This window comes from Dromaius novaehollandiae, chromosome 1 (assembly GCF_036370855.1).
Source record: "Dromaius novaehollandiae isolate bDroNov1 chromosome 1, bDroNov1.hap1, whole genome shotgun sequence".
NCBI classification, from domain to species: Eukaryota; Metazoa; Chordata; class Aves; order Casuariiformes; family Dromaiidae; genus Dromaius; species Dromaius novaehollandiae.
Genome location: NC_088098.1, coordinates 76,738,711 through 76,759,495, shown reverse-complemented (window position 1 = coordinate 76,759,495; position 20,785 = coordinate 76,738,711). Strand labels below are relative to the sequence as shown.

Sequence of the window (20,785 nt, the reverse complement as noted above, 5' to 3'; positions counted from 1 at the left end):
ATGAATGAGCAAGGAGGGACTGGGAAGAAATATAAAGGCTTTTGTTTTCATCAAAATCTCCAGATTTCTTCCCAATGAAAAGTGCATGGTGAATGCACTCTGTGAATGGTCAGAAAGCTACTCTTAAACCTTTTTCTCAGCTTAGGCCAGGTGTTCCTAAACTGTTCATAAAAAAGTGCTAAATCCATGGGATGTCAGGATGGGGGTTGCATAAGAAAACAGAGTTAGCATCAGCCCAGACTGAACCTTGGCACTTCTCACCTCCTCAGCAGCTGCACTGCTGGGATCTCCATCTCCTCGGCACCTAGGGCTGCTTGCTGGGCTGGGCTGCCCTTTTCTGTCACTCTCCCAGGGTCCATTGGCCCAGGCTGTGGCATAGACCTGCCATCATTTCTACCTCCTGTGCAGAGTGATAAGATGATCTGGGGGCATCAGTCAGAGTATAGGTGGTAGGCAGGTCAGTCTCAGGGCCCTGACAGACAAATCAAGATCACTGAGTATCCAGATGCTTGGCTCTGTGACAGCTGGAAAGGACCCCGCAGGCAGCAGGACACATGTTGAGGATGGCCATGATTAAAAACTCCTTTATAAGTGATGTTCAAAGGCTCTGTGGACTACAAGAGTCCTGGGGAATGGTTCACTTTAGGAAGTCCTACTCTGCATCCTAAGGGCCAAGAGAAACTGTGGGTTGGAGTGAAATGAAAAAGGAGAGTCATTTGGGATCCCAGATGGAAAAATTCGGGTGCGGAAGAGAGGTATTTCAAACCTCAAGCTGCGTATATATATTTATATGTGTCTCTACGTGTGTATATACATACGCCTCTCTTTTAATCCCTGAGACATACAAACATACCGTGCACACCATTACACTCACATGCCCACGTGTCCATCCATTGCCTCTTTGGTAAATGCAGCCCAGTGACACGTTACAGCTTGTTGCCCTGAACCCCCTGGAAGGTCAAGGCTTGGTCTCTTGGGGAAATTAACTGTCCAAACCAATTAAAAGACCATGAATACAGGGATGAAATGAAAGCAGAGATTGCAAAAAAAGCCAAAGTGTTATTTTTACAGCTAGCTTCCACTTCTGTTGATCCCCAAGCCTTTGGGTTTGGCACAAACCTAAGAGACAGCAATCCCAAAATGCTGCCACCCCTCTTGCATTCAGCACGCCCTTCCCTTCCTTGTTGCTGGTGGCCAGCAGCTGCACCACAACCACATGTGCATCCATGTCTGTGTCATCCTTAGCTATGAAACAGGAGGCACAAACTTAACCTATTTTGTTCTTCAGTAGCATTCAGAAGCATTCCTTAGCCAGACCATCCCCCACCCCCACCCTCATCCACTGCTTCCCAGAACAGCCAGACCATTAAACACATTACTGTGGTACACATCACCACTTTCTGTTTATTGCATGGTTATTTGCAGCAGGCACAGATGCACCAGTACCAAAGGTTTCTCAATTACCAGTATCAACATGGACAGGCTGTTTTACCCTTACCACTGAAAACACAGCAAACAGGGACTCTGCTTCTCCTCTCAGTTACTGAGATGTAAATGAAAACTAGCACCACTGAAAACAGTCAGGTTACATCCTGGAGTAAATGAGATCCAAAGGGAGCGCAGGATCTCAAAGGGGGCAGTTAGAGCCACAGAAAAGCTCTAGAGTTAAGGAAAGATCTAATGGGGGAGGTGGGAGGGAGCAGGGAGGAAAAATAACAAAGCACCTACCTGCAGGCCATAAGAAATGTTTCCCACAGGAAATTAAAACTCGTAAGTCATTGAATATATGGTACTATGCATGCCCACTGAAGCCCATGCCAGGAGGAAGAAATAAAAGACTGGGGGAAGGGGAAGAAGTAGCAGCTGTAGCAGTAACAGTACTCAGTGACCAATGGTTTGGACTCAGATTTCAAAGTCCTCCCTCTTTTAAAACCTCAGGACATTAGCTGATGAGGAAGGGGATGGGAAAACAACACTGTAGAGAGGCTTTGGCAGCTGGGACTTGTGCCAGCACTACAGACTCATGCAAACTCTTTGGAAGGGTGACATCCTGATTCGGCATCTCTCACACACTCAGCACGCTGGGTCACATTTTACAAGCAGAGTGATGGGATACCAAGAATCCCAGGGAAGAGGAGAGGAGGAACAGGGTTTGCAAATGCCCCTGGCTGTGGCTTTCCTGCAGACGGGGGGGGGGGATGCGGTGGCAGTAAATGTCAGCAGAAGGAAATGTTCACGCATAAACAGCAGAGAGGAGGATGGGTCAAAACCACAAGGAAAAAATGCTGTGCATTAGAGAGAGATTCATAGGAGCATAGAAAAGGCAGGGCAAGTGGATGGGTTGGGAGGAGGAGGGATATGTTACATGACAGGGGAGAGCATTTTCTGTAGTCAACCGGTTACAACAGAGGAAACACACTCACACGTCTTTTAAACTATAAAGGCCAAAGCAAGTTTCCCCAAGGGATCCCCCGTTTCCTCCTGCAACCTCTCCCAGTAGGGTTTTTCATTGTTTTTTTCCATTTTGTTTCGGTTTTCAACTTCACCTTTCGCTGAGCCTCCCCTTTCTAATCAGTGCCACATTATTACCACCTCCCAGGATGAGGCCTTGGGTGCTGACCTCTGCCTGAGGCCGATGAAGCACAGAAATGCCTTCAGCCCAGCTGCTCCTGCTTCTCAGCGCAGGTGGGGGAAACCCTGCCATATAAGGATCCTGTTAAGACGAGTGCGAGACGGGTGCATCAGGCCTGCATCTTTTGTCTCTTTTTTGACCCAGGAACCCCCCCTTTTCTCCTCTTTTTGTGAAGCATCCAGAGCTTCTGCTGCTGCTTTATGTGCATCTAGGGGCACCTGCAAGCAAACATGCGGCTCCCTGCTCTTATTTACAGCAACAGCAGCCTTGGAAAGAAGGTACGACTTCATTTTCAGGTCCCTTTCCACACTTCCCAGCTGCCTGGTTGGTCCCTGAGGGGCATCCATACAACCCTTTGTCCCACACGTGGAAGCTGGTGGCATGACTCAGTTGACCAAAGGAGCAGTAAGAAGTTAGACTAGACACGCTCCAGCAGCAACGGATGTCCTCCCAGGGTGTCCTGCTCTGATAGGGCTCATTGCGTTATCTGGGCATGCTCTTTGCTCCAGTCCCACCAACATCCTGCAATTCACAGAGGGTATTGCTCCGCACTAGGCTTTCTAGTCACCACCCTGTCCTTTTCATTTCAAATCTGATGCCTACCGATGAAGCCCTTCAGGAGGAGGCTGCACTGCTGTGGGAAGAGAGAGACCTCCACAGCTGTTGTAAAGAAGGAGGAAAAAAATACTCCTGTTGCTTTTATGTCTTTCTTTTTTTTTTTTTTTTTTTTTTTTTTTTTTTTTACCTTTCTGGCCATTTAATTAATCTCCTGCTCTCTTTCTAATTTCTCCATAATTGTTTTCTTTTTTCCCCTCTTATTTGCTTTCTTCCAATAGACCTCCTCACCCTCACAACACACCAACTCCCTTGGGCGTGATCTGGAGGAAAGCAAAGTTCATGCAAACTTCCCTTTGTCCACAGCAGTGTTTATACCTGCACAGCACATCTTCAAATTAGGGCTGAAATCTCTGCCCATATCTCAGCAACTGCTCAAAGGGCGGCAGGATTTCTTCAGGTCCTGAAATGGCCAAATTCATTAGACCTCTAAATGAGGTTCTTTTACTTTTCTCCTTCTAAGCTTAAAACAGTGAAGATGCTGCAGCAAAGTCCCTTGAGCCTCACATTTATTCCCCTGCTAGAGCAGGATGTTGCAGATGCAAGTGCATGGTCTGATTCTGGTTCAACACTACCAAGTCACTGCTTTCTTCTGCACCAGAAGGGACATCCCTAAAGATGCTCCATCTCTGTGCATTAGACCAGCCCTGGTTTAGGCAGGACAATAAAGCCCAGACAGCACTCAGGCATTGATTAATCTGCCCAAACTGTGGTAAATACTGTTACTAGTGATAGCAACTTTCACAATGTGAAAACTTGACCCTAAGGAAACAGCCTGTTAAGGAACCAAGGCATTTCACATGGGACTGCAAAGCCTGCCATCAGGTGGAAATGACCTCTGATTGCTGTCTGGCTGTATTGCGCTTACCCCAGGACCTTACAAGCAAAAGGCTCTCTCCCATACAGTGACTTCAAACCATTCCTCCCTCTGTATTATTATTTGTATGGGAGGGTACCATAAGGAACTGCTGAGGAAATATGGTCACACAACGAAAAGAAGTCCTTCCATTTAACAGCTACAGAAGAAATCTAGCAGGTAGAAGGTCTGTAAGCCATTTTTCTGAATATTCATGATCAGATTTTTCTGGCTCACCTGCAAAGAGGGTATCTCCAGTTCACAGCGACAAGGAGCATCTACGTGCAGCATTCATGCTGAGTGCAAGTATCTCACACAGCACTGGCCTTGAGCTCCTCTATCAGCATGACTCACTCGTGCACAGCAGAGAGCTAAAAAAAGATAAATAAAAAAGGTTGTTTTGCTTGTGCTTTGGAAAATGCTTGAATAGAAAAAAATAATATTTTTTTTAAAAAAAAAAGAAGGAAAAAAATCCCAGCACGTCATCACATCCCACGGACTCTGAGGCAACATTCTGCAGGGCCCCAAGAAGAAATAGTGTCTTTGTTTTTTAAACTGGTGAGCTGGACTCAGCGAGGCGGGCCACATTCACCAGGCGGACCAGCACACTCCAACATATTGCAACACTTAATAGCAAGCTTTTGACTGATGGGATTCATGGAAGTGAGTCATGGACTTCACTGCCTCCATGCTGCTCAATGGAGTTAAATGCCTGGAGATGGGAAAGCCACCTAGGCTCGTGAGAGGGATGGAGAAAGAGAGAAAAGGGAAAGGAGAAGAAAGCTAGCACCAACAGCAATCTAGGAGTTGGGACACTCATCTAGAAGTGAGACAACTGACATGCAGTCTCCACTCTGAAATACTAGTTACAAACGGAAGGGCTTCGACTTCAGGGACTGAGAAAACCCAAACTTGAACACCCAAGATCCTAGGTATCAAAATACTCAGCTAGCAGAGACAGGCAGAAGAAGGACTTGACACTGGATTTCTGACAGCCTCCATGAGCACCCTCTCAGCTAGGCTATGGGTTAGAAATGGGTTAAAAAATTTCATGTGGGCAAAAACAAGGTCTCAGATGTCCTGAAACCTGGTCCCAGGAAGCAAGGTAGGGGGAAGCTGATCTAGTAAAACTGAGTGGGGTGCATATCTAGCTGCAGGACATGTTTGAAACCCTACTGGCACAAACCTACTGTGGGTTTCCAAGCAAAACAAAGGTGTGAGGATAACATGAACTAGTGTTTGGGTTCTTCTGCAGAATTCCCCTTGCCACTTCACTACATCCTCCTAGCAAACACCCAGCACCAGAGACGGAAAAGACAATAAAATCAGGAGTGGAATGGTCTGACCAAAAGGTGCTAGCATTTACTGCAGAACACTATCACATGCATGTATTTTTAAACATGAGAAAAGATATATGTCTCCTCTTAAACTAACATTTTAATAATTAAGCATCCTCTGACTTCCAGTCATCACAGCTATATGTTTTAGGCAGGAGTTGCCACAATGAGACCGATTCAAGCTCCAGCCTGTTCAGCACCCAGGCGCGCCATAGGAAGGTGCATAATATGAGTATTTGTCTAACCTTGGCTCTGATGTTTTACCTTCACTGTTCTTTGCTTGGAGAGCTCCTTCAAATTGCTAATTTTCCGAGAATGGGAATGGAAGAAATTTTCAGAATGACTCAGATTCTTGAGCTTTTTATTTTGCTAAATCAGAATCCCACTGACTAAAAGCTTATGATTTTTGTTGCTAACTAATGAGGAGTGCAATTGTCAATAAGATATACAAGGTTCACACTCTGCCCAAATGTGATTAGCAATAAGCCTAATAGCACTTTGCCAGCAGCTAGAAGCTTGCATCTAAAAGGCTGAGAAGGAGATGTCTCTGCCTTCTTCTTCAATAGGAGAATGAGGCCCAAAGAAGTGGCACGTGTCTCCATCCAGCTTGGATATTTTGATCTGTGCAGCCCTCTCTTCTTGGCAGAACAGAAAGTGCCCCCTGGGATTCAAAATGTCCAGGGTTGTCACAGACCTGGCTGCACATAGTAATCTGTAACAGCCCAGCCTAGAGCTGGGCCTAGAAGGCTTGAGATGGGGTTAGAGGAGAGACTTCTGTATCCAGACTTGAGCAGGCTGAGGGAGAAGAGGAACCACTGAAAAGGTGGTCCATTTCTCTGGTGAAAAAGCAGAAGTGACAGGGAGCAGAGCTTGCAGGCAGCACCTTCAAACAGCAGCCTCAGAGTCAGCTAGGATTTTCAGTAACCAATTTTATTGAACTAGGCAAACACATTCATAAATAAATAAGTAAATAAATAACAACTGCTCTGAAGTGTTACATGAATTTGTGTACTAAGGATGGAACATGGCAACAAGATCCATCAGGACCAGATCTAGCACATGCTATGAACTTCAGAAGTAGGGAGGCAATCATCAGGGAAACAAAAAGTCCTCAGCCAAGCAAGACAGCCTACTCTTACTGAAGTCAATGACTGCTTCTTTTCACTTAGTCCTCTTTTCCCTCTACCCCTCCACCCATAAATTCAGTGGAAGGCCAAGTATTGAGTAAGACACTGTTTGAATCACGTTTAAATCAAAACTTGCATTATACCCTGTAGAGGAGAAAGACTAAAATCTTTGTGTGAACAAGAGCTATGGGATCAAACTCACAGACATCAGCTAGCACATCCCATTTTCAGGTTTCAGAAACAGAAGCCTTACTTACAGGAGTATCTCGTTGAATGTGCAGTTTCTAACAAAAAGAGCAAAATTCTCAGGGACCAGCTTCTGAAATAATTCAGAAGTGCTAGTGACAAGAAGGAGGGAATATTTATTTCAGATCATTTTCTAGAGTTATCTACTTTTTGGCAACAGACAAATATTCAGGACTGGGAACACATTTTAAAGACTATTGCCTCCCCTCAGTGATGCCACAGCATGCTCCACTGGCTGCATCAGAGTGCCACACTTGTCCGAAAAGGGGCACTATGTGGAAAATGACACATACACTTGAAACAAATAATTAATTTTGCAAAGTGGCAACTGTGTGCATTAATATTAGAGGAGGGAAAAGAGGCATAACAAGACAGAAGTGCTTCAAATGGCTCAGCAGAGAGTGCTTGCAGCCCCTTCCTCTATCCCAGCTTCCTGGCTCCCTCTTCCCAAACAGCTGGCCTCTGGCCATTAGCCACAGTGAAGTTCAGGAATGATCTGCAAAAGTTTCAGAAGCCCCAAAATAGGACAACAGCTTCTCTTCACTGATTCCTGCACAGATCTTCCTGCCCCAATACTTTTAGTACAAGCAGGATAGCTTGTGCTAAAAAATAAAGCAAACTCCTATTGCAATTGGCATAAATTATTGTGCTTGGAAGAGATAGAACTGAAAGTCATGTGGCTTAGAAATCTTACACATATGTCTGTGCATTGATGGCTTGAGTATTCTAATAGAGTTACACAAAGAAGTTTCTACTGCTGCTGCTCAGGCTATATTTACACAAAAAGGTACCAGTTAAGAAATGATTTGTCCTCTCAAAACCTACAGGTAAATTCTAAATTCTGGCTTGTGCTAAAATTGGAAAAAAATTCCAGAAACATCAACATCCATGGAAATGGCCATCTTTTCTGCTCTTTAAGCACCCCTGCCCAAGATAAGGTGCCTGCCAACCTACAGAGACTGTGCAGTCTGACATGTCTGGATCCACCAGAAAATGACGGTTTTGCAGTAGCATACTCCTCCATTCCTCCCAAACATCCATTCTGGGTGGATCCACTCTCTGACCTGCAAGGTCATTTTCATTTTTATATATATTTTTAAAACAGCATTTGCAACTCTGTTTAGGAGAAAGGGGAAAGGAGGTCTTCTTCCCCACTGCCTTTGTCCTGCAGCAGAATCACAATGACACTGTAGTGTCAGCACTCACATTACAATACCTCATTATCAGGCAACTGGGAGCTTGTAGCTTAGAGGACAAATGTCAGCCATTGACAATCCAAATGTGAGCCTTCGGTGAACTATATTATCCCCACCTTCAGAACAAATTTGGCATCTGAATCTGACTTCTCAAAGGCATAGCTGAGCTTGGGGGAAGGGCAGTTTCTGTGTTTGTATGTCCAGTACAGGGGTGAGGGAGAAAACTACAAGCCTGGACTGACTGCAGAGACCAGCCTTACAGTCTAGTTCATTTACAGGTTTGGTGGCTAAAACACAGAGTGACATTTCTTTGCAATCGCTTTCTGTGCTTGGGAAACGCATTGCCCTCTTCTGTGCACTTTGCAAGGGGCATCCTTGCCTGGAAATCCCTATTGTGGCATTACGATTTCATCTGCAGCAACGGCAGCTGTGTGAATTTTATTAGCAAAGGCTTTCAGATTTTAATAGTTTCCACTGAGAGAAGAAAAAAAAAAGGCAAAAGAAAACAACAAGGCTGTGAAGTGGTTTGCTGCATTCATGTTCTGCACACCATATGCACACACACTGGCAGGCAGCATGGCAGCCGGGACTTTACTCATGACGTGAGTTGTGGTCAGTAGAGGAAGCAAAAAAAGGAACTCGGGGTTTCTATTAATTGAATGGGGGTATTAGCTTACAGGAATCTAGGATGTATTGCTGCAGATTTACATACAAGGCAGAGATGTGTGCTTCAGAGATATGTAGCAGATCACCAAGAACACGCAGTCCTGGAAACTGAAAGCAACTTCCAAGAAGTGTCAAAAGTCCGAACTGCTATTGCTCAGCATTTTCTAGGCAAGTAAGGAAGAACTGCACTTGCTTTCTTTCCCGTCTGGGATGTTTCAGGTGTGAGATAGGATTCCCTTGAGAGAAAAGATAAAATCAAAGATAAAACCAACCAATCATGAGCTAACGCTACAGACCAACAGGGCCATGTTTCTACACGGAGCAGAGATCGTGCTTTCCAACTCCCTAGGTGGGGTGTCTCCTGATCCCCTCTACTCACCTGACCCTTGAAGAGCCCAAGAATGTGAAAGGAAGCCAACTTGGCTGCTGATTTAAGGAAAGCCTGTACAAACCCTTGACTTCCCCCAGCAGAATTAGACTTTTCTTTGGATGCTAAGAAGGTCCTGGGGGGTTTCCTCTCTCTAAGTACTTCATCATAAGTACCTCCTCTTTTCCTTCCCATTGGGGTTAACAATTACAGCTGGGAGAAGCTAGCATGATTTCTCTTGAGGATCACTGTGTTCAGAAATTGATTTATTTGTTTGGAATGGCCAGGGATCCTTACAGCCAGAATTCTCCTCTTTGGAAATCCCCCCGAATTTTCCTGAATTTTGCTAGGAAAAAAAATAGCAGCACTTTTTCCAAGAACTAGTGCCACTTTCTGTAGGATCTTCATGCTTTCTGAGTAACATAGCACTTCCTGCTCCATAAGAAAAAAAGGCAGTCACTCATTCTCATAGCAATTCTGTGGTCCAGTCCAAAATATAGTTACTTTCTTAGTGACAACAGGAAGCCTGGAGCAGTTTTCCTTCCTTTTTTGCTTACTGAGAGATCACTTAATGCAATTGTTCACCTTGAAAAGGAGTCCAGTTTGAAGAATAAAAGCTGTCAGGCAAAGCTAATCCTGAAGCCAATCAAAATGATGCCAAAACTGGGATCAATATCAGCTACAGAGATTTATTATCCATATTGCAATCCATGAGTCAGTTTGGGGATCTCACCACCTCTCAGGCTTGCCACTGCAAAAACACAGCATGAAAATGGTGTTTTTTCCTCTCTGATGAATTTACAACCTTTATCTCTAGAGGATCTTAAAATGATCATTAAGGGCCACAGATGGCCAATAAGGCAATGTTCACACACCAGTTAGGTTTGGCACTGACTAAGGGCTAGGGTTGAGAAAAAACGGCAGAGAAGCTCAACAAGCTATTTTCATGATTTCAGCCTCAGATTGGCCAGGGAACCAGCTCATCTCACACCACTTCCACAAGAACCTCAGGATCACAAGCCATCTCAGGCACTTCCACCTCAACCCCCAAACTCAGTCCCTTACCTACTAGGCTTTGAGCTGGGGCAGGGTGGAGGGGAGTCAGTTTGAAAGAGGAAACCCTTATTCTTCCATCTCTAACATTTCAGGCCATACAGATCCAAGGCTCCAGCTTTGTTTTTGTCTCTAATTATATGTGAAACCAAAGCCCAGGAAAACAGAGTTATGTCAGGAGAACTTAACAACAGCTTCCCCAAGCACCCTACACAACTGGAGTAGTCCACTACCTCTTTCTATGAGTGCCTGTTAAGGAAAATGGTTGGCTCATACAGTTGTCATGTATAAAGCATTAAAACCCTGTTCCCTACAGATGGAGAGGGACATTGTACATCTTGAACAATGACTTATTCAACAGTGACTCCTTTACTATGTTGGCTTTACTTTGCTGCAAAGGATTATCTCATAGCATATTTCACCAAAATACAGGTGTTTTCTCCCAATGTCCTGGCCAAACTCCAATGATTACATTCCCTCTACCTAAATTCCCCTCTGCAGGTTCAGCCAAACGCAATCGTTAGTCTTCTTTGCCAAAGTGTTCTCCTGTGCAGCGTAAAGCAGCTGCCACACTTCACACCAGAAGCGGCTGCATTTAAGTGGCAGGGAAACTGACTTGCGTTGTGGGAGGGAGAGAGTCTGTAAAGCAGGATCAGATCCCTCAAAAGAAGAGGCAGTTCTGAAGTGCAAGACATTGAGCTTTACACCATTCACTCTGTGCTCCATCCCAACCAAAGGTACCACAGTGGCTCAATGAGTGCCGAACCTTGTCAGGATGTGCTGCCAAAGGAGTACCAGCCAGGTCAGGGCCAGGGTCAGGGCCAGGGCCAGGGAGCATAAGGGCCAGGGCCAGGGCCAGGATGGAGAATTGGCAAGGGCAGGACCCTCCACTGATGGGGACAGAGCTTTTTAGGTCTGAGCTGGAGTGGGTGGGGAGGAGGAGTCATGCATAGAGCCAAGCCTGGGAGCTCGGGTACCAGGAGAGACAGCAGCCGCTGCAGGGAGCCCAGCTTGCTGAAGGTGATTTTTTAACAGCCTGTTCGGGAAGCAGCTATGATTTCAACAGCCAGTTCTGCAAAACAGGACAGAAGTGCCTCTAGCACAGCCCTAGCCCTAACAGCATCTGAGCCAGCCCTGAAGACTCCCCGACCCTGCTCTGCATTTAAAATGAATTCCAAGAAGCATTATAATCTGGACAAAGCGGAACAGAATTAGATTTAGGAGAGAGCAACTAAGGCGACTGCTCAGGGCCCTGTGCTGGAGGGGAGCCCCACTAATCCACATCAGACGGCAGCAAAAGTCAGCCCCTCTGAGGGGGGCAGGAGAGAAGTGACCGAGCCCTGCCTTTGCCCTGTGCCCCCAGAGTTTAACGCTGGCTGTGCTGCAAGAAAAATGGGGCTAGGTCAACATACGGGTGGGAAGCAAGGGACAAAGACCCCATGCAGCATAACAGTCAGGTGACTTCAACATTTACAGGCTCACTGCAAGCAGGGGGTGAAGAGAAGTCAAGTTTTATGTAAGAAGGCAGTAAATTTCCTGTTCGAATCTGTACGTCATGTTTCCCAGAAGCAAAGTTGCTATTTTCAAAGCCGTTCAGACTGATGTACAGGACAGCGCCTCTGTGACTAGAATCTGGTGCTGAATGGCTGGATGCTACATTTGCAGGCACCACAGACAACTTCAGCCTAACTTTAGTATGAATGACTCTGAATAAGCAAAACTGGTTTTCAAAACCTCTTAAGGTCATAGCACAGCAATGCTCCAGGGCTCCAGTGCTCCAGGGCACATCCCCCCAGCCCCTTTGGAGCAAATAAAAGACATCAAAGAGTGGGAGAGGAGCACCATCACCACCTACTTAACTAACACTGGTGATGTGCTCCACCAAACAACTGTCCTCTAGAGACACGGAAGATGCCCAGGGGCAAAACTAGCTCTGGGATCATACCTCAGAACTCATGAGAGAGGAGACATATTGAGAGCTATGAGCAAAAGTGAAGACATACTGGTTTCAGTTCTAGCCACAAGAACTGGGTGAACCTGAACCTGACCCAAATTACATGAAGATATTTGCATCACAGTGAAAACACTCTGCTGCAACAGAGGCTGGTGTCTCGCCTTCTCCTCCCTGCCCCCTCCATGGCTTTCTGGAAAAAGATTTCTATAGCACACCGCTTTACTCAACCCACCGCTTCCTCATTTGTCCCCTGCTACTTCTGCATGCAGGGCTATGCCGGCTCAGCCCTAGCCCATGGGCCCAGGATCCCAGCCCCAAGAAGAAAGGAAGGACTCTAGTGCGGTCCTTTCACCCTTGCAGCGAGTGTGTGGGGAGTGACACTAAGGAGAAAACTGCTTCTCTTCCCACTTAGGAGGCAATATAAACTGCCAGGGAGGACAGCATGAACTTCCGAAAGGGAAAGGACACCCCGTGTGCACCCAGGCTGGGAAGAGCAGCTGGTAAAGGCAGGAGCTGCTTCCCCAGCTTCTCTCTCTCTTTCCAGTCTCTTCTTGCATTCTCCCCTTTTTCACAGAAAACTCTCCTGGGTTAGGTTTCCCAGACCTGGCCTCCTGGGTTCCTTTGACATGCAGTTACTTCCGTATACCCCCTTCCTTCAAGGACTTGTCACCACAACCTTCTGGGGAAAAAAAGTAACTATGTGACATCTCCTTTCCATGTATGTTATTTCTCCTCCCACCCCCCACAGAGGATAAGGAAATACTCTGAAATACACTCAGCTACTTGTGTTTTCAGTAGTAGATTAAACAAAATTGTTCTGCAAATCTTATCTCAGTGAAAGTACATTCATTGTGAAACTTCAGTTTCAAGAGAAAGATTTCTTCGCTAAGAGGGAAATGAAGTGGAAGCTGAAATGAAGTGTCCTGTTTGTCATGCTGGTAACAGGTGTCTACAGCCATTACACTGTATCTTGCTGTAGATTATGCAAGTGATGGCTGAGAGGATGTTGAAAGTGTGCACTGCAGAGAGGGAGAGCGCTCCCAATGCTGGACTTTGAGCTGATGCAGTCAGCAGAGCTCATTTCAGTTACCAGGGCCTGACTGATTTAACCCACAGCACAGATGGTCTTTACTGCTGTGTGCTACTCCTGGCACAGTGGGGACAGAAACCCCAAGCATCATGTCAGTAATCATACCCTCTCAATCATACTGTTGGGATGGCCGCTCTTTAGCACTGTTATCTCATTTTCCCTGGAAAACGGCAAGCTTTTTTCCTACCAGGTTGGTCACCAGACCTCAAGGGGAAAAGCACCTGCTGCCCTGCTGAGAGAGGCATGCAGGTAGGGTCTTCTGAAGAAGGACAGGGTTCAAAGGACACAGGAGGAGAAGAAAAGTGTGATATAACAAGGGCAGGCTTTCTTTGTTTTCCTGCTTTCTGGTATCACAGTCGTGGTTATTAAATCAGACCACACCAAATCACGTCTCTCAGGTGTGCTTATATCCCCCTTTCTGCCATACCCTACTGTAGGCAGATACCTCTTGCTTGTAAGAAAGAATAAGCCATACGTCAAACCAGACTAGGAAAGGTGAGACTCAAATCCCTGTTCTGCAGCACACTTCTTCCACAACCTCAAAAATATTCTACAGGAAACAGGCACTGGGCCATCAGAGCAGATCCCATGCTGCTTTGGCAGGTGTCTGCCTTCCCCTTCCCCAGCACAGGGCTGTGAGGTATCACTGAAGTTCATACCAAAAAAACAGTATATGGAGATACCTTAAATTCTACCCCCTGCAAAGCTGTCCTTGACTTCTGCGTGGTGCTCGACTCAAGCTCCATAGCCCAAGCATGCTTGGAGACCCACAACACTAGGCCACACACCAAGTGCACATACACACCTTCAATCCCATCCTTCCTGCTTAGTCTTCTTTTGCAGTCACTCTTCATTTGCAGCGCTTGACCAAGACAAGGAAAGAGGCTGTTCTCCCTGGTGGTTTACATCCTCTGCAGCTCTGCCCTCTTTATTAGCATTACTAACTGCCCCAGAGCACACTGTGCTCCCCCTCCACAAGCAGAAATGGTTTTGGTGGTTGACACTTTTAGATAAGAGAAGAGATAAAGTTAAGGGTTCTCCCTAGGGCTGAGAACAGATACCATTTTGAATAGTCCAAGAGTAACTTCTGGAGTGGTGGCTGCTGAGCCTGGGAGCTGCCAGGGAGAGCAGGCAGGCAGGCTGCTCTGAAAAGGAGGCAGCAGCCTAGCTTTGGTCATGGTCCCCAACCAGGACTGGCGGCTGTAGGGGAGTCACTCTGCAGAACATGCTCTGCCCACACAGAGGGAAGGGGACAGGTCTTCTCTCAGAACCAGGCAGTATTGCAGGCCCCTGACTCCTGACTGCTTGGGGCAACAGGCTGTGTTTTGTGGTACTACTGCATTATAAATAAAGACCTCAAAGGGAGTATCACAAGGATGATCACACACAGGACAGTGAGGTGTGTTCAAAAATCACAGCAAGTGAAGGAAGCCATACAAATGCCTCAGACACCACAAAAAGTACGATCTCTCTGTCACTACAGATGCGTCCTTCACTAGGATGGGCTAACCCTGAGAGATCCAGTCACTGCTACAATCAGTCGTTCTTAAATGTCCTCTTTGTTGGCAAGCAGCAGAAATGCTGCTCAATGCTGCCTCATGTAAGCAGAGTCACAGACCCGTCTGGGCTGTGGGAGAGAGGCGGGAAGAAGGGAGCGTGGGAGCCTGTCAGCACCAATGCCCAGATGGGGAAGCGAGCAGACATAAATTAGGAAACCAGAGCAACTCTTCCTGTGTTGTTGTGTTTCTGCTTGTGCAAAGAGGAGGAAACGTAAAGCCTGTCTCACAGACTGACTTCTCCCTGACTGCAGGAGATCCTGCAGAGCCCCCTTTGCCCTTCTCTCCTCCTCTACCTGTGCAGATGCAGTGGCTGGGTCACCTGTGGGACCTTTGCTGAATACAGCTCCATTTACTTGGAAAAAAGTACATGGACATTTTTGGTAAAGCTGCCAGACATCCCTGTGCCAACTGTGATAATGAATCACAGTGGCTTTTCTCTCTTACCTTTTATATAAATGGCAAAACTTCCCATCATGGCATAGCCACCAGTTTCACAAGCTTCACTGACCAACATTCCTACAGTGTTTGGTCTTTCCTTTCGCTCTTCTTTCAATGAAGTGATAATACAACGTAGATTTCTTACAGGGTTTGGCACAGGCTGTTGGACATACAGTCTTAGTAAAGGTTTTGAAAAATAACTTCCTGTGAGTCAGAGCCACATGATTTTGCCTAGTATCCCATCCCCACCCCGGTGTCGTCCTCCAGCCCTGTGTTTCACAGTGTCAGAGCGAGTCACCTCTCAGGGCACAAGAAATGTCTAAAGAAACTACAATGGTGGTGATGGCAGCTATTTCCTAGCTCAGGAAGCACAAACTCATGGGCTTTTTTCATGGTAAACAGCTGCTTCCTCACTTGTGCTGAAGAAAGTCCTTCCAAAGCTTTTCTTCTTAGCTTCTGTAGCAAAACAAAATGAAAAACAGAGACAAATTTGTGAGGCCGCCTTTGATTTTCTGCAGTGACAGCAACTGACCAAAAAAAAAGAAAAAAAAGTCTTGGACTATACCGTAGGGCCAGGGCAGAGAAGAACGCTCGAGGTGGTATATGCCAGGATGACATAAGGGGAGTGATACATTTGATCTGTGCCCAAGAATCCGGTGTATTGCAGAGCCATGTAGCATGTATATATAGAAGGGTATATTTTTTGTACATAAAATGTGCTGTTCAGAGTACGTACACCCCAGCTGACAAATACAGATGGTCAGCTGTACATTTTGCCTGTGTGTCTCAGTTAGGTGGAGTGGAGAACTCTGCCTAGCAGAGGTCACTTAACACTTTCCATTAGAAGAATGTGTTTCAGTTTGCTTTCAGCTTTGCCAAATTTGAACTGTTTGGGCTGGACTTTTTCCATACATACTGTCTGCCCCAGGTTAAGTGGTTTTTGGGAGAGTTTCAGCAAAATGGTTTAGTCGCTTCTCAGCACAAGGCTAGGGGAAGAACATTTTTTGCCCCTGTTACACAATACACATATGAGAAGTGCTGTTTGAGGGATTTTGATGTGGCTCCAAACACTAAAAAAGGAATACGGCATTTATGCTGTCAAAGTTGGGCCTCTTGCTGCCCCTATGGTTTTGTCGAAATTGGCCCTGTTATAAGCTTTCTAGAAACCTCAGTCCATATAGGCTAAGGAAAGACTTTTCAGGGTTTGAAAATTCCACCTGCATGCTTCATCCTTGGACCCACATCATGATGGAAAGGAAGGAGAAGTCTCATTTGAATGAGGGAATGGGGGGAAATGATGGACGACCTATGAGACGATTGTCCTCCCAAGCGCTGAGCTCTGCAAAAGCTTCTCGCTCACAAAAGGTAATTGCTGCAAATCAGCCTTTGCCAGAGGAGCAATGTCTCCAAGCCCTCTGACTTTCTAGCATTACACTTAGCCTCTGCTTTTGTACAGAAATGCATAATACAGCATGTCATCCATAAATGGTGGGCAATCACTGCTACAAGAACAGAAAAAACGAAAGCAGCCAGTCAGCCTCACCTCGATCCCTGGAAAGATGATGGAACGGCTCATCCTGAATGTCATCTCTAAGCATGTGAAGGATAAGAAGGTGATCAGGAGTAGTCAGCATGGATTCACCAAGGGGAAATCATGCTTAACCAGTCTGATAGCCTTCTATGATGGAATGACTGCCTGGGTAGATGAGGGCAGAGCAGTGGGTGTTGTCTAAACGTCAGCAACGCTTTCAACGCTGTCCCCCATAACATCCTCATAGGCAAGCTCAGGAAGCGTGGGCTAGATGAGTGGACAGTGAGGTGGACTGAGAACTGGCTGAATGGCAGAGCTCAGGGGTTGTGATCAGTGGCGCAGAGTCTAGTTGGAGGCCTGTAGCTAGCGGTGTCCGCCAAGGCTCAATACTGGCTCCAGTCCTGTTCAACTTATTCATCAGTGACCTGGATGAAGGGACAAAGTGCACCCTCAGCAAGTCTGCTGAAGATACAAAACTGGGAGGAGTGGCTGATACCCCAGAGGGCTGGGCTGCCATTCAGAGAGACCTGGACAGGCTGGAGAGATGGGCAGAGAGGAACCTCATGAAGTTCAACAAAGGCAAGTGCAGAGTCCTGCACCTAGAGAGGAATAACCCCATGCACCAGTACAGGCTGGGGGTTGACCTGCTGGAAAGCAGCTCTGCGGAGAAGGACCTGGGAGTCCTGGTGGACAACAAGTTGACCATGAGCCAGCAATGTGCCATTGTGGCCAAGAAGGCCAACGGTCTCCTGGGCTGCATTAGGAAGAGCATTGCCAGCAGGTCAAGGGTGGTGATCCTCCTCTGCTCAGCCCTGGTGAGGCCGCATCTGGAGTACTGTGTCCAGTTCTGGGCTCTGCAGTACAAGAGAGACATGGAGGTACTGAAGCAAGTCCAGCAAAGGGCTACTAAGATGATGAAGGGACTGGAGCATCTCTTGTATGAGGAAAGGCTGAGAGAGCTGGGCCTGTTCAGCCTGGAGAAGAGAAGACTGAGAGGGGATTTTATCGATGTATATAAATATCTGAAGGGAGGGTGTCAAGAGGATGGGACCAGACTCCTTTCAGTGGTGCCCACCAGTAAGACAAGAGGCAATGGGTACAAACTGAAACACAGGCAATTCTGTCTGAACATGAGGAAAAACTTCTTTACTGTGAGGATGACTGAGCACTGGAACAGGCTGCCCAGAGAGGCTGAGGAGTCTCCTTCCTTGGAGACATTCAAAAGCGGTCTGGACAATCTGCAATCCTGGGCAACATCCTCTAGGTGACCCTGCTTGAGCAGGGTGGGTGGACTACATGATCTCCAGAGGTCCCTTCCAATCTCAACCATTCTGTGATTCTGTGATTCTGTGTGAAGTGAATAGGCCTTAAGTCAAAGAGTACATGTCCCTTTAGAACAAAAAATGATTTCTTGAGTCCCCCCTCTGCTGACAGCAAAACTTATGAGTGGGTAGGTTTCCTTTCAGTGATCGCTCCAGGGAGAAGACAGCTCACAGAAAACTGCCACGTGACGCTTCACTGGCTGCCATCTTGGTGTCAAAGTTGCTGATGAACCAGCCTTGGGGCTCAGACAGGTTCTTCACGTAACACAGTTGACAAATGAAGAAGTGGTTAACTTTGGGGGGAGTTGCTTCTTTGTTGTTTGTGTTTTTTTTTTAATTTAGGAACACTAGTTGTATAGTCAAAAAATCATAAGCAGAAAGTAGAGGTTGCAAAGTCAAGCCTGCACCAGCTAAGAATTCCGTAATGAAAATCATCTTGTGCTTGACTTTCTTTCCTATGCATTCTTTAAAATGAATTTCTATAGGATATGATCAGGTATCAACATCATAAAATAATACTTACACTGCTCTGGATACTGATTGCAAGCAAACAGAAATAAAGGCCAAACTGTGCTGATAAGCCCCTATTCAAATAAGTATGCCTACTAATTCAATGGGACTACCCATATGAGTAAACACTCAGTTTCACAGTTCAGCTCAAAGTACCTATATTTTAGTAAGTAAGATAGGAAGAATAATTAGCGTAAAGAGCTGAGCTAGGTGCAAATGCCCATTACCTTGAAATACCTAATTTACACAGAAACATTATGGTAAGAGCAGGAAATACCACATTAACTGATATAAATCACTCACTATCTCATACCCTGGCCCTAATCCCATTCAAAATGAGAAGAATGCTCGAGTCAGAATCTACAAGGAGAACGGAAGAGGTGAAGGATAATGAGATGGTTTTATGAGAAAAAGTATGTTGGCAGGGAAACATATTACAAATCTGAGACGAAGCTGGAATATCTTGTGGTAGGACAGATGCTCATTCTTCTAAAGAATTAATAAAATTGTCAAGGCATATCAGAATCCATTAAGCAGAACTAGAAATACAGCTGATACGCACTTGCTGGAAACTGTGCAAGAAAGACTTGATGTCTTCTATTAAACACTAGCCTTCTATTGAGTATTTGAAAACTTGTTTTTGCTTAATCCTCCTTCTGAGAGTTTTCCCTGTCCAGCATGATTGGAACAATATGAGCCAAGCTCTCTACTTTAATAATCTATTAATTGGTAAAGAAAGGAGGAAAACATGTGCTATTGATTATGTAATTTATGTGTTATGATATCCCAGTGGACTGACATGTTTGGTGGTGACCTTAGTCTTGAAATAATGGATTATATAGTATAAATCTGCCTTTAGGAGTACTGGACATTTTATAGAGAAAATCTTTCTATTAACATGCCACAGCCTATGACTGCCGAACATATTTTGTGGTCCAACCTAAAAAGAGATGAATTGAGAGGGCTTCTGCAATTTTCTATCTAAAACAACAGGCCCAATTCCCTCAGTGACATTTCTGCAGATGTTCCAGGCAGAGAAAATTTGGCCATTTTATGTTCACTTGGATTAAAGTAAGTGAGCATTTGGGTTCCCTCCTGGAAGAAAAGATTTACATGTTTGTTGCTATGAACGGAGCAGAATGGAGAAGGCTATCTGTTTCATATATCCGAGTAAGACACTGTTTTTCTCCCACAGAAAAATACCTCAGTTTTTTCTTTCAAGTTAACCATTCCTCTGGCCATGGCATTGCTGTTATCTACCCTTTCCTGCCATTTGGGAACATCTGGGTAAGTGTTGCCAGAGTGCTGCATTAATAACATCAGAATAACAAATCTACAAATGGGTCCAATCCTCTGCAAAATTTCAGGCTAGTTTCCTGAAGAAATGAGGCTTATGCAATCATACAGCAAGTGGGTGGGTCTGTGTTTCTCTGGTTATCTATCCTCTCCCTTCCCCTCCCAAGAGCTTTTAAACTGCTAGGGAAACTTCCATCAAATCTGACAGAGGGGCAGTTATCTCAGTGCTAGTATGCAGCCTCACACTTCATAAAAGCAGGTGGCAAATTAGAGGAAAAAAACTGTAACGATGCCCTCAGTAAGGGACAGGCTAAAATAGTAAGTGACTAACTAGCCCTTTATTAGCCAACAGAGACTCTACATGACAGAAGACGAGCAAGCTTATTTTCACCAACGGTAAAATAACTTGCTCAGTGAGAAGTTCTTATTTTTATTTCATTCTACAGGAACCTGCAGTGAATGTTTTGATGGACACAGAGAGAGATCAAGAAAAAATTCTTAGAAACTGTGTATGCTTCTTCTGCAATGACTACATAGTTATCTAAGAAACAACAATCCTTTTACCCTTCATTCCATCCTCACCTTGACTAATTTTGTTCTTTAATTATGACTTCTGGCAATCTTCAGTACAAATGAGGATTTTCCTCCTTAAGGTAATGTATGTTCTTGGCTCTGAGGAGGGAGGCTTGTCTGTCAGAACATTAGCTGCCTCTTTTATATGTTAAGTATTAATTCTATTTATCTTCAAATTATTTTCAAATACTGCAGGCATTCTTTCTTGTATTGGAATGCAACAAGTGCTTAATTTCAGGGTTTTATGTTATTCTTGCTCAGATATGAGGCCAAAAATGAGTAATTAAATTCTCATTTAAACTTCATTTCCTTAAATATACCTATTCTCTTACCACACACAGCTTCTTTACTAGCCCCATGCTCTCTCATGGAAGGCAGGAGCTTGCAGCCCATGGGGACAGGTACTGCCCACAACTT

At 45.4% G+C, this 20,785-nt stretch overlaps 1 long non-coding RNA gene across 3 annotated transcripts in view; it reads right to left on the bottom strand.

Annotated features, from left to right (window-relative positions):
* The window catches only part of LOC135329344 (uncharacterized), a 34,961-nt gene extending 33,065 nt beyond the window's left edge, over nt 1-1,896 (bottom strand). For all 3 annotated transcript variants that reach the window (XR_010390745.1, XR_010390744.1, XR_010390747.1), the window contains exon 1: nt 1,729-1,896. This is a non-coding gene — a long non-coding RNA (uncharacterized LOC135329344). The remainder of the gene's footprint in view (nt 1-1,728) is intronic.
* Nucleotides 1,897-20,785: the final 18,889 nt, after the last annotated feature.